The sequence below is a fragment of the Hetaerina americana genome, unplaced genomic scaffold (assembly GCF_022747635.1).
Source record: "Hetaerina americana unplaced genomic scaffold, ioHetAmer1.1.p SCAF_1, whole genome shotgun sequence".
In the NCBI taxonomy this organism is placed as follows: domain Eukaryota; kingdom Metazoa; phylum Arthropoda; class Insecta; order Odonata; family Calopterygidae; genus Hetaerina; species Hetaerina americana.
In genome coordinates this window covers 61,025,256-61,038,241 of record NW_027286069.1, presented here as the reverse complement: position 1 = coordinate 61,038,241, position 12,986 = coordinate 61,025,256, and the positions used below count along the sequence as shown (strand labels likewise).

At 41.0% G+C, this 12,986-nt stretch overlaps 1 long non-coding RNA gene across 2 annotated transcripts in view; it reads right to left on the bottom strand.

Annotated features, from left to right (window-relative positions):
* LOC139685828 (uncharacterized) overlaps positions 1-12,986 on the bottom strand; it is a 189,094-nt gene that overhangs the window by 83,481 nt on the left and 92,627 nt on the right. The window contains exon 3 of one of the 2 annotated variants that reach the window (XR_011700230.1): positions 2,094-2,208. The exons of the other annotated variant lie outside the window; for it this stretch is intronic. This is a non-coding gene — a long non-coding RNA (uncharacterized lncRNA). The remainder of the gene's footprint in view (positions 1-2,093; positions 2,209-12,986) is intronic. 2 annotated transcript variants of the gene reach the window in all.

The following is a 12,986-nucleotide window of genomic DNA, read 5'->3' as shown; positions in this document are numbered from 1 at the left end:
ATGTTTAAAAAAATTGAGAACGCCGCCAGTTGTGAAGTGAGGGCAGTGATTAAATTCCTCAATGCAAGAAACGTTCGCCCATGTGATATTCATCGCCAATTAAAGGAGGTGTATGGAGACAATGTAATGGACGAGTCGTCTGTTCGGCGGTGGTGTCGCAACTTCAACATGGGGAGGGGGAACACACACGACGATGAGCGTTCGGAGAGACCGTCTGTCATTACAGACCAACTGGTGAGCTCAGTTGACGAATTCGTGAGGAACGATCGGCGCGTCACAATTGATGACATCTGTGAGCATTTTCCCAATGTTTCTCGAACAATTGTTCATGAAATTGTTAAACACCATCTGCATTATGCAAAAATTTGTGCAAGATGGGTCCCTCGCGTATCTCAATGAGCTGGGGGACTATGCAGCAGGAATACAGAAACTTGTCACACGTTATGACAAATGCCTTAATTTGCTTGGAGATTATGTTGAGAAGTAGTTTAAAGTATCCTCTTTCAAATAAAATTTTTTATGTTTGTTAATATTTACTTTTGTGTCTTTATTTCACGAACGGGTACTACTTTCCGGATGACCCTCGTATATTTAGAAATATTATTCAATACTCCTTTCATGCATTAAAACAAATTTTCAAGGTCGACAGAAAGGAATCTTAGGGAATGAGCCACACGTGCACCAAATGAGACATGCCGGAGCAACTACGGCGGGGGAAACACGAATAATATATATTTATGTAACACCGTTGCAAATAGGCTGAGGGGGTAGAAAATTCGCTTTGACTCGAATAACATTTTCCACAAACAAGTTAGTATTATATAAGTAAACTTCCCTGTACGTAATATGCATTAAAGCAGTTGGGTATATACAAATGTATGCAATTCCAGATGAATACAGGTGAATCGTTCCATGAAAACCAGCAATATTTTAAGCTCCACCGAAAAGTACACTGCAGAATCAAAAGCATAAATATATTTCCTTCTCCATCATAACTATTAGCAATGCATAATCATACACTGCACATGTTTCAACCAAAGTTAAGTTAAAATAAAGGGATTATCAAAATGATAAAATGATACTGAAAAATTTCTTTACCGGTTCCAATTCACGATAGTCTAAATCACAATAACGAATTATAAAAATTAAATTATAACTAATAGATACATTAATCAAAAATATAGAAAGAGGAATTTTATTGCATCTAACACAAACACATAATAAATCCTACTAGGAAAAGGACGCCTCACCAACGATGGGTAAGAAGACACCCTTCACTTAACAAGAACTCAAATTGCAATCGAAAATTAACAGACTTAACCACTTATTATTAACACTAACTTAACCAGCAATTAATATTCATATCCAGCTTTGTGAAAGACATCAAAAGCAAGAATTACCTCAACCACCCGAGAATTGCTTGACATGTTACGACCCCATGGGAACAATTACGCCCAATTAAATACCATACCGAGTTTTAATTGGTAAACACTCATCATCTACACGATATTCATCAAGGAAATTTACACAAGGGAAAGCGCCACGCTCTTCCAAGCCTTTAGTTTGCAGAGGAGTTGATCGTAAAGGAGAACGGGAGGTAGGACAAGGAGAATCTGAGAGTAAATACATGGCTGGCATCTTCATTATCTATGCCTTTCGTCAAATGAGGAGAGAGAATTCCACGTTATTTATACAATTTATGGAGCCACCTAATTCGCACACGGTCAATAAAAGATATATCTTCGAAGGCATTCACCGGGCCAATTATGGCTGATAATATGCAATAAACACGAATTCTCAGAAAATACCTGGGTAAGCAAAAGGACAGGTACCGGTTGCCTCCTTTGTGCGTTCCCACATGGAAGCCAGTGTTGAATTCAATGAAGGATACGTTTCTTACCTAATTAGTGGGTTTATATAATTCTAACGATGGTGTAGTGCATGCAGTTTTACCTCATGAACTCCACAGGGCATACGATTTATTCAATATAATAAGAACGATACGATTGGGGATATGCCGTCAAAAGGATTCATGAGACGCGGATTGTAATTTCAAATTTTTTTAATTAAAAGAAATTAAAAATAGCTTTTACCTTAACAATAGCTACTCTCCCAACTGGAAACAGCAAAGAATCCAAGGATATCTGGGCACGTCTTTAGAAATTTGATTAACTTAAATCACATATCCAATTTTGCAACCGTTCGTACCTGAAATGAAAAGAACACCTTCATTAGATACCTGAATGAGTACATAATATCAAATGAAATATGTTTACAATGGATGACCATCGCGATGGAAAATAAATTTCATAATTCATTGAAAACATTAGAGACAAGGAAAGAGTTTCAAAGGATTACACTTAAGGGCTGTAGTAAATATGAAACATCTTATTGCCTTCAAATATTTCTCCCCAAAGCTCACGGTAGAGTCATAATTTCTGATACGTACATCCTATATAAAGCAAGTCTGTCAATGTGCATCAGGAAAAAGACCAAGGTGTAGAAGACCAACTATCTTCTAAGGTTATGCACATTCGAAATAATAAGTCCCTATGGAGATTTTTCCGTGTCTTCTTAAAACTTACAGAAAGTGTCCATGAGTCGGAAATGGACTGGATTATGGACGGCCCAATTTTCTCGGTGGGTAACGTTTGCGACGGCTGAACCGACAGTTTCAGGTTTAAACCTCGTCTCGGCGACGAATGTTTCGCTGCCATGCGATTCAAAGTTGCAGGGTGGCCACTCATTTACATTACAATTTCCAGAATTTTTTTCGATTTCCCTTTGAAACTAATGTCCTTTTTCACGAATATTCTCCCGAGTATTTCAACCCTATAAGGTATTTTTTTTAACCATCCATAGGAGTCTCACTGATATCAACGAAGTCGGCCGAATATAGTGCCAGTTATCGCAGAGAATGAAAGCGCGATGGCCTACAGCAAACATTAATTGATATCAAAACTATAAGAAATACAGTTTTAGCGGACATTCCCAATTCCAATTCACCATATCCCCTATTCACAAATTACGCTTTCATAACATTTCTCCATTTTTTCCAGAAATTAAGTCCGAATTTTGCGCCGACTGAGTTGTAACCCTGGCAATAGATTTTTTACCGCATTGAATTTAGAAGACTGTATGACCTCCGAGATCGGGGAAAAAATAGCACCACCATTCACGCCAAAACAACAAAAGATTATCAAAAAAGCCATAAACATTTTTTTTCTCGTCAGAATTATCTTTACTTTTGAGCCGAAAAATTCGCACTTCAAGGACTAATACCTCTATCTCAAGATCATACTAACCCTAAATGTCTGAAATGATCCCTCCACACGAAATCCTAAAACCCAAAGATAACACTGAAGGGAGGGAGAAAAGGCGTCGAGATCGGGGAGGGAGGAGGGCATGTACGGAGGGGGGCGAGGGAAAGGGCGCAGCTAACAAGCGAAGTCAAGAGGAGCGAATGGAAGCCACATGAGGAGTTGCCATTGTCCGGAGAGGTTGTTGCGGGGGATAGAGGCAACAAGCCCTGGGCTTGCGTAGGCGACAGGCGTTTAAAGTGCACGGCAATGAACCGGGAATGCGGAGGGAGGGAAGTTTCGAGGGATAGAGAGGAGGTGAGCGGGATGAGGAAGGAGAGTAGAGGCGGGGGATGGGGGAAGGCGAGAGATCATTGTGTGAGAAGGGGCGCAGAGGAAACTCGTTCATCCAGCGGGGCATAATGATGGGTGGACGTGGAAGGGGAGGCGATCGACGACTAAATTAAAATCCACATAGAATGAAAGGGTGTGGCGATTTCGGAGTGAAAGGGAGATAATGGGGGGAAGGAGGTAACTAAAGGGATGGGAGACCAGCAGCGGCAAATGGGAGTGGTGGGAAGAGGGGACATTAGGGGCTGAGGGGTGGGGGAGGTAGAATGGAAATTAAAGTAGAAGGTGGGGAGGGTGTTTTCTGGGAGAGGGGACTGGAAGCTCTCCGGAGAGGGAGAAAGGAGAAGAAGAGAGAATTGAGAGCATTAGAGGACTCCTACATCACACTACTGATTCTACAACAGTGTAGATTTCAAAAGGTGCATTTGATCTATAAAAACTGTCACTTTTCACTGAGTTCCATTTGATTCCGCCTTATCATCGGGCCAATGTGAATCGTGAGCTTTAATGGATCCGCCTATAAATTTATCATTCTCTTGAAGTATCATACGCGAAATAAAATCCATGTCAGTGGCACGACTGGGGAGAGAGTAGGACACCGAATAACATAATTTGAAATAATAAATATGCATGGCACACTTATTGGAAAGAGGTGGCGGCGATACGTTTTTGAAGCAAGCATAAATTCGACGCCTTACAACCAAATGCATAAAAACTTTCAGATAGCTTTGACGGAATCATACGAGGGTCATCCGGAAAGTAGTACCCGTTCGTGCCGCATGAAGTGCTGACGACGCGAGTAGCCGCTGGACGAGGTCAGATAGCTTCAGTGGCTTGTCTGCCTTCTCTGAGCCAAGTTGCGTGACGCTAGCATTGCCTGTGTTGTTTCTGTGATTGTTTACAATGTTTAAAAAAATTGAGAACGCCGCCAGTTGTGAAGTGAGGGCAGTGATTAAATTCCTCAATGCAAGAAACGTTCGCCCATGTGATATTCATCGCCAATTAAATGAGGTGTATGGAGACAATGTAATGGACGAGTCGTCTGTTCGGCGGTGGTGTCGCAACTTCAACATGGGGAGGGGGAACACACACGACGATGAGCGTTCGAGGAGACCGTCTGTCATTACAGACCAACTGGTGAGCTCAGTTGACGAATTCGTGAGGAACGATCGGCGCGTCACAATTGATGACATCTGTGAGCATTTTCCCAATGTTTCTCGAACAATTGTTCATGAAATTGTTAAACACCATCTGCATTATGCAAAAATTTGTGCAAGATGGGTCCCTCGCGTATCTCAATGAGCTGGCGGCGAAGGACTATGCAGCAGGAATACAGAAACTTGTCACACGTTATGACAAATGCCTTAATTTGCTTGGAGATTATGTTGAGAAGTAGTTTAAAGTATCCTCTTTCAAATAAAATTTTTTATGTTTGTTAATATTTACTTTTGTGTCTTAATTTCACGAACGGGTACTACTTTCCGGATGACCCTCGTATAATTTCATTTTTTAATGTTCCGGATAAATACATCATGTTAGACTTATGTGGGCTTACTTTAGATTTTATATGCCACATATCATAATGTATTAAACATGTTTTGAACTTTTTATAAACACGACAAAATGAAAGAAGTTAAAATATCCATGAATGATGGGTGATGATGATATGAAGCGATATTGCCTACGCAGCAGCATTTGCCTTCTTTCATCAGTACGCACAACGTAACGCTTAGAAAAGTTTGTAGAACTAGCCCTCAACCATAGAAAGGAATCAGAAATTCAAAGCATTGAACAAAATTGGCACAGACGTCATTTCACTATGGATGTGTCAATTGCATACTTTTTAAAGAAGATGTTAAAGTGAGTTAACCTCGCACAATAGGTTGTTAACGTTCTCGAGAGCAACGAGTTCCGTGTTATTATTTCAGGGGACATCAGATTCAGCGAAAGTGGTTTCACAGCAGATGAGCGCCTCTCGCCGCGGCGGCGGGCCGGAAAGCGGCGGCTATCAACTCGAAATACGCACTTCCTCTCAGAGGGGGCGACGACGGCAGCGGGCATACCGCGTGGCGGGTGTCGTCACCCACGCGAACGCCCGCCACTCCCAGGGGAGGCATTTGACTCGGGACAAGGTCAACCCGCGGAAACAATGAATTCCACGTGTCATATTTTGTCACGTTTTGTCCCAGCGGTGGGACAAAAAAAAAGAAATATGCGCCGATAATGAGATGTACATACGCGTTAGGAATGGAATCTTCTGATAGGAGGATACCATTCCTGTAGCACCCAGACCCAAAAGTAATCACCAGACGCTAGTTTCTTTGCATAAAGATATGGTGCGTGTCGGCCGTCTGCCGTAACAGAGGTTATGAACAGAGGGAAACGAGGCTGCCAGAGATTATAACGAATGCGCATGAGGTGATGTCGTTTTGTCCTACCAGGCAGCATGTAGGTAACATGACAAAGATGAAAGTCCACTCCTTGCAATCTGAGGACCAGCTTTGAATATCCCCATTCCAAGACTCCCCGCTTCACAAAATGCGACCTTTGCTAGGTTAAAAAAATTAAGCACGTGAGAACTAATTATATAAGTTATAAATAATTATTCTCAACATCCCCTGTTTATCCGTGTGTAAATTATCGCCAACTATGCCCGGTTATTCAGCATATTTTTATGAAAGCAAGAGAAATAGCAAGACAAGTGAAGAAAACACCAAAATGAATCCAGGCCTATGAGAAAAATCGCATCATTTTTACGATTCATAAGCCACTAAAAGCAAATTAAAAATTACTATTCAAACGCCTTGTTCACCGCTGATAAAGAGACCAAAGCAAGATGAATCCAATGGAACCGCTGAATGCGCAACTCGAAATATCATTTTATACATAATTATAATATTTAGTAAAACACTGTACAGAGAAGTAAATATTTGAATTAAAGCAATGCAAGCCATGTGAAGATGGGCACAAAAAATCCAAAAACGGAGTCAGTTTAGTGAGGTTTGATCAGACTCCAATTGTGACCCCTTTTATTCCAAAACGCCCTTTGGGAGGAGAACGACAAACAATTAATTTTACCAATCAATAAATTGGAAACGAATAAAAATTATCTAATTTTCTAATTGCTTTCGACACCACAGCTTCAATTATATACTTCTTAAGGGAGAGAACAAGACCTTATTTATTAACAAGAACGGCCGCCGAAGGGCTATCATTAAAACAAAACCGGAGAAGAATTTGGCCCTTCAATTGAAACCAGTATATACTTTGACAAATCAATCTAGTTTAAGAGACATACACATAAGCGCATCACAGCAAACAAAGTACAATAATCGCAACGGATGGTCTCTTTTCCGCAAAAAAACAAATGCTTCCAGGAATTTTTCCAATACTCGTGCGAACAGCCCGATGAGCATAAAAAGCAGACAAAGCCGCGGGCAGTGAGAGAGACGTGGAACACGGCGGTGAGAGGAAGAGAATTTTTGGAAGGGATAGGGTGGAAGTGATGGTCTGTGGCAGACAAGGGTTTCGCGGCCTCGAAAGTAATTTGGAAAATAAAGTTTTGGAGGAGAAGGGGATATCGCCAGCAACGCCATGCGTGGTTTCGCGGAATATTAATGACGGCGCCACTCTTCAATGCGGAATAAAAAAAGACTGAATTGGACCGTGAAAAATTGAGTGCGGAGGGAACGGAACAAATGACGCTCGGTAAATCAAGTTGGCTCCTTTCCACTCACCCTCCTTCAAGACAGGAAAAATCACATTACGTCATTTCTGCACCCGAATAAGTCACACTGAGTCTCGATTTGACGTTGAACCTATTTTATGCAAAATAATTCTGTACTTTTTTAGTTCTCAACGCCAGGAGTTCTCGCCGGTAAAATGGACGGGTAAGTGGTAAGTGAAAAAGACGTCAGAGAGAGGGGGAGAGACGAATGCCATAATGCCCCTCAAATTGCTGTCAAATTATAAAACTCCCACAAATCACATCCGAATAGAGCTTTTACTCTGTGGAAACGGAGCTTCTTTTAAACGGTGCAGATTTCGTACGAAGAATGAACTAACTGTACATTGGAATACATGTATAATTTTTAATCTGTGTAAACAGTAACATTTTTATTAAACTCCTAACTTAAAAAAATATTTTCTTGAGAATAGCTATTGAACTTTAATGCTACTAATAATAGGTTAAACTAAAATTACAACATCTCGATAAATTTTTACATTTCCAACCAATACTGCTTATAAAAGTGTGAATAACATTGAAATATAAAAATTCGCAATAGCTAACACGAGATATAAAGGCAGTGGATCAAGCAAGCAAGAAATTGACTAAACACATTCCATGATGAAGAGTTTTAACAATCATATTTTCAATCCTATCAGTCTTGGAAACCTGAATTCGAAAATTAAAACAGCTCAGAGCAGTAATTACCAAAATGAAGTAAAATAAAGGCAATGCACCAATTTCTGACTGTAGCGTTAGAACTCTCATATCTCGAATCCTAGGAATCACTACTTTTACCCAGAAACTAAAATTTGGCTCTTTTTCACTCATGAAAATTTTTCAGAGGTAGTTTTCTACAGTAACACCCGTTTATTACCAGCAGTTTTTTGAGGAGCAAGCTATAAGCCGGGACCAAGACGAGCTAACGTGATACAGCTGCTCAAACACCATAGAACCCGATAATTTTTTAAATTTCATTCCAACTAGTCATTTCCGCTTGATAGAAGGAACACCAAACGTGGAAAGAAGCGCAGTCACCGAGAGCGCCTTTGAAAGTTTTGCCTTTCCAATGTGAGTGCCGTAACGCACGAAAACGACTGCACTAAGCCAAAGTACAATATGTGCTCACAGAATTGGTGGGAAAACACACATCAGCGAGCGAAATATACATCTCACTCACTCCGGTTGGCAGTGACTGACGGTGGACGTCAACTTCCATAAATTTTACTGAAGTGCAAAATAGTTTTTAATGCTTCGGAAATCGACTCAAACATCAAGGCAAAAAGCAAAGGGAACGAACACATCACCCATGAACACATTTCTCGAACAACATAATTATCCATGGAGACACCTAAGTTGAAATTTTGGATTTTCAATGGTTTTTGCCGTGAAATCCACACTACCACGGTAATTAATTAGTAGTGTTTAATGAGTACGGTATTTACATTGCCGCGGTAATTAATGAACAAATTCCGCAGGTTAACGCAAGTAAACATGACCCAAAGAACGCGACGAAAAGATTTTATCGCTAACGATGACGGGGAAGGAAAACAGAACAGAAATAATATACAGAGTAGATATCGGGATGCAGCTGAGAGAATTTTCGAGTGAGGAGAAAGGAGGTAGAGAACAAAGGAAAAGGTAGCCACGCGAGCCGTCTGCCACAGTCTAGGCTGCGCCGCTCGACCCCACAACTTCTGCGCGTTGCTATGCCGCTTAGAGTGAAATCGATACGGGACAACGAGACTTGGACAGAGACGGAGGGTGAGGGAGAGCGCACCCACATTGCTATCCGCACAGGTCAAGTCTTCCTCCGTTCTCACATTATATTTCCATCCTCGGACTATGAACCTGTCTCAGGCATTTGAACACTTCGGAGTAGGGAGAGAGAGCCGAAAATAAAAAAAATATAATAATGAAAAATGCTCCATCCCGGCGGATCCAACCTTGGAGCAGCCTACGTGCGATCGGCTGAGGCGAATTTCATGAGCACACCTCTGTCACCGGGATTGAATCCACCCACCCCTCCCTATCCAACCCTTGAGGGAGTGGGGATCCAAGGAGGCTTGCCAGAAGGGAACGCACGTGCGTCGAAGCGTCATCGCCGGCCACGCACGTGAGCGAGGAGGGGCGTGGCATTTTAAAGCTTCCCATCTCGCTCTCTCTCCCTCTCTTGCCGCCGCGCCGGTATCTCGATGCGGAACGACGACGGAGGGAGGCGTTGGGAAGAGGGCGTCGCGGGCAACCCGGCAGGGAACAAAAACGTAGCAACGCGCACCAAAGTAGGGACGTTCCGAAAGATGGGAACGGATAGGATCCATAGAACGCATGGATCTTAAGCCGTTAGCTTATACTATATAGGCTCCAGTTCCCACAATGATTGGCACTTTATTAGATTAAGAGGAGGAGGTTGAGGACTGACAAGAAATTAGAAAGTAATAATACGCCAAAAACCTTGTACATACACACTATCGCAATCATTATTATGTCGCAGATCTTCTATTTGAAACAACATTTGTTTTATACATTCTAAAAGCTATCATTAAATGGCACCCGTAATTTCCATTAAAGTTTAAAGATTAGAATGAGGGTATCGATGGATACTCGCCGTATTTCTTATAACGTCTTCATGCATGCACGTACCGAAAGAATGCATTTTCGAATTGGATCATAGAGTTATTTCGACCATATGAACAATAGTAGAGGATTGGACACGAACGCAACGTCTCCCGCAATCAGAATGTTTAGACTCGGGGTAAAATACAATAGAACTTTCGGAGAGAAGACGAAATTTTGCACTCTTCTCAGTTACTTTCTGGTTCCGCCGACAACCGAAAGCAGCACTTAAACCGTTAAACTCGACTTTTTAAATTTAAAACTCAGATTTCCAACGCACTATATCCATCACTTTAATAAAACCTAAGACTAACACCAAATCCGGGAGGTATTTACACAATTTCTGATAGATAACGCTACACAACTCGAGTTTTTGTTGTTTGCAAAGCCCTCTCCGTGTTGCAAATTAGATGGGGAAAAGAGTAATCAAGACGGATGACAGGGTTTTATGGGAAGGGAAGAGGAGAACTGAAGAGAAAAAACAATGACGCGATGTGGCCGTAAAAAGAACGTCACATCTCCACCTTTAAAACACGTGGGTGGGTGTGGCGTAGAAGAGAGAGAGGGAGGAACTGAAAGCGGGCGCAGCGGAAGGAGGGTCGGGTTACAAGAAAGAGTACGCTATTAAGAATTCAGTCACTTTCAAAACGTCAAACCCTTGTCTCTCATTGTTATTCGTAGCCCTTGACCCAAAGGAGAAATTTTTATGCCATCTTCCGTTTCAGGGGAAAAGCTGCGACCAAACGAAAGGAATCGAACATTTACAGTCATGAATATGAAGCACAGTTCCTAATTGTATCTATAGATGATTAAGATGATTCTGGCCCTAAGACGTTTAGCTTATCCTAAGATGATAAAGAATTTTTTTGCTCTTTACGAATGCAGCAATAGTCGTCGAAATGAGGTGGCTCAACTCCTTTCCTTGAGGGTACATTCATTTGAATGACGGGGCATTCGTCAATGGTCAACCCGCGAAAATACAGCGAAGAGTAATAAGATTTTAACATGAGCTTTATCATTAGCATGCTAAAAATGAAGTGAATAATAAATAAAAAACAACACCAACACCTGAACAAGGATACGGTTAAGAGTATCTATACCCGACATGTGTTGAGACAGCAAGGTAGATTGCCAATGTTGCAAAAGAAAAGGGTGTCTCAACAGAGCCAGAATCTGAGGATATACACCGATGTTTAACTATTCGATTTCCGGTAAATGATTGCACCAAGTTTCTGGATTCGCTTTTTTCGGCAAAATCTCCTTTCAAGAGCACACAAAGAGAGAGGACATTCTAGGCAGAAGTTGGAAAAGATCAAAAGGACATATACTCATTAAAAAATTATGTGTAACCACACAAATAAACTAAAATCGTAAAATACTAAAAAAATACTAAAATCGTTAAACGCGAACAAATCTTAAACACAACTGTGGTATTTTTTAGAAAATAATTTCTATTCCATGAATAACAATCATACAATACATAAAATGATACTCCGTCCAGTGTTCTATGTTGTTCGTTCGTTACCTCAGAAGTTCTTACCCAAATATAGCACGCTCATCCCTTGCCCACAATTGAATACAAAATTATTAATATCCAATAACGTTGTCAGCTACTATCTATTCAAAATCATGACGCATTAGGAATTCAAGCAACTTTGGCTATGTATCAACCGGAGCGACGTAACCTATAAAAGCACATCAACGAGTTTTCCTTTTCTAAAAACTATCAATGAAATTGAAGCCGTAATGAATAATAATTATTCCATTTGTTTCGTCATTCCATTCGAGATTTTGACAAGCACCATGAACAATGAAGCGCAAAGCTGTTTCACGGTGAATATGTAAGGCAAAGAGATGAACTTAATTACCAAATATATAAACAGAAAAGTAACTGTAAATTGAAAAAGTAATGCAGTTAAGAATCATTCCCTACGAAAAAAACTTACACACATAAAAAATTTTCCATCGTGAGAAACAACTTCAGTTCTCTTCTATAAACACTTTCTACCAAGTTTGGTCAATTTTGAGAGAGAATTTAATTAAAATATAAAGAAGCTCCAACAAAAGCCTGCTAATTATAATCATAAGGCTCTCTGAAAATTCCCAGAATTAATTCTTTGAAACAAGCGAAGTAAAAGTCGAGCATACAAGCATAACTACATGGACTTATAACCACTACAGTCAATATCCCAGAGGCCGCTTTCATAGGTGAAGGTAGAACTCACTAAGTACTAAGCCCAATGGTGGGTGAAATTCATACATCCGAGTCAGGAGGGCCAGTTCCTCTCCCTGTGGCGCCTATGGTTTCCCGGGAAGTTCTGAGAACTGAAAGTCGACCAACTTGGATGAAGCTATGGTTGCCAAGAGGCCTCCCCAGGAATGGAACCCAGGTCTTCCAGCCAGCAACCCAGTGCTCTAACTACTGGAGTACCACGTCCCCGAGGAAATATTCAAATCAAATGAGATCTCTATATGACCATATGTTTCAACATATGAGGCGTAAAATGACCTTAGATTTGGCCAGAAAAAGTACATTTAGTCATAAATAATGATAGGAATTAAGCAAATTACTCATATGCAACAACAATGCCAACAGGTGTAATTCAAATGTCATGAGTGAAGTCTGCGAACTACTCCACTATGATCTCGGTTCCTCATGGAAGCCGACCTGGAGATATGAAGCAAGATAAAAGATGGAACTTAAATCGGAACATGGACCATCCAAACTCTTTTCAGATTCGTAAAAATGGATACCAAAAGGTGATGCCATAATCAAAAGAGTAGGGTGAAGTATGCGCCATATCGGCTGACGCCAATCATCGTCTCCATTTAATAAGGATAATAACATGGGCCACTATACACGTCCGGTAATGGTAACAGATCAATTCTTGCGACACTCAAAAACCTAAGGCAGGCCCTGCAGATGCACCACGCGCCATTGATCGGTCGAACGATTCACACCAACTCGCCACCGATCCTGAAGTGGTTTCCTC